A 1,864-nucleotide genomic window follows, 5' to 3' on the forward strand; every position below is an offset into this window, starting at 1 on the left:
CTCTTCATTGCTTTCCAAGGGCATGGGAGGTTGTGCTTCTTCTTCTTGAATCTCCATCTCTTGATCAACCTCTTCTAAGTCTTCAACTATGATATGCTTTGGAGGTGGTACACCCTCCTCAGCATCAAATTCAACCGTCTTGGAAGGAGGCTCTATGTCTTGACTTTCCCATGGAGGTTCTGCATCTCCTAGATCTTCAACCAACTCTTCTTCTTGAACAATGATAGCTTCTTCTACTTGTTCTAGTACGAATTCATTCTCTGTCTTGTCCACTGGGGTTTCTGGTATCTCCTTCATGCTACGCTCTTCACTAGACTGTCCACATGGAGCTGTGGCTGATCCTTGTATATTTGAGCGCCTAGAAGCCCATTGAATTACTGCTTGCTCCAGTTGTTGAACGGTTGCCTGAAATTTAATTACTGTTTCCCTTAGGCGAACCTCTGCTTCTCGGGTTGCCAGACTTGGACATGATACAAAAGAAAGTGGTAGTGGTTGGGAGTGATTGAATTGGAATTGGGGTGGTTCTATATATGGTTCATATGGCTCATAAGGTGGTTGGTATGGTGGTTGAGGGTTAGGGTCATATGGAGGTGAATGGCGGAAAGGGGCTTGTGAGTTTGGTAGTCCAAAGTTATGTTGAGGAAAGGGTTCATAGGCATATGGTGGTGGTTATTGATAGTCCCTTGGAGGTGGTTGTTGCCATGAGGATTGATCAAATCCTTGTGACTCCTCCCATCTTTGATTGTTCCAACCTTGATGCCTGTTCTCATTGTAATTTCTTCTTCCTCCAACATTATTGTAACCAGACTCATAGCCAAAGGGGTGAGAGTTCATAGTAGTAAATAAAAATTAAAAATGAAAATAAAATAAATTTAATTTAAAAGGTTATTTAAATTTTGAATTTGAAAATTAAATTTTGAAATTTGAAATTTGAAATTTAAAAATTTTTTAATTTAAATTTTGAAAAAAAAATTTTTTTAATTTGAATTTTGAAATTTTGATTTTTGAAATAAGATAAGATAAGATACAAATTTTAAAAATAAAAATCTGAAATTTTTTTTTCGAAAAAAAATTAATTAAAAATATTTTTTAATTTAATGAGGAAAGAGAAAAACAATAAAATGACACCAAATTTCAAATTTTTAGATCAAAACGAAGAAAACAACTAAGAACAGCTTGAAGGTCAAGATGAACGCGAAGAACAACTTGAAGATCAAGATGAACACTAAGAACAAATTTTTGAAAAAAATTTTTTTAATAACTAAATAAAAACAAATAACCTCTTAATGTACGAAAAAGCAAAAAAATAAAAACAAAAATAAAAACAAATAAACAAGTAAAAAGCAAATATTTACAATAACCAATAATAAGGCATACGTTTGCAATTCCCCGGCAACGGCGCCATTTTGATGAGAGAAACTTTTGCGTGGTCTAGAAATTTGCGGATAAATCCTCGTTGCAAGTATAGTTTCTAAACCTTCAAAAGTCCTTTCATACAAACGTTTTGGTTGTCACAAGTAACAAAACCCTTTGAAATTGATAACCGAGTATTCAAACCTCGGGTCGTCTTCTCAAAGAATTGCAGGGAAGTATGTTCTTATTATTGGTTATGCAAAGGTATGTTTTGGGGTTTATTAGGAGGTAAGGAGGGAATATGTTGAATGACAAGTAAACTAAAATAATAACAATAAAATCTCTTGGCAAGGTATAAGAATTGGAATTCCTATCCTAGTTATCCTTATCAGGTGTGAAGAGAATTGGGTTTTAATCCCACTTGGTCATCCTTTATTAAACAAAGGAAGGTTAAGTGGACTGATCAGCTTGATTCTCAAGTCCTAGTCAACTCCTGTGGAGAGACTAGTGT

The sequence above is a fragment of the Arachis ipaensis genome, chromosome B06 (assembly GCF_000816755.2).
Source record: "Arachis ipaensis cultivar K30076 chromosome B06, Araip1.1, whole genome shotgun sequence".
Classification (NCBI taxonomy): Eukaryota; Viridiplantae; Streptophyta; class Magnoliopsida; order Fabales; family Fabaceae; genus Arachis; species Arachis ipaensis.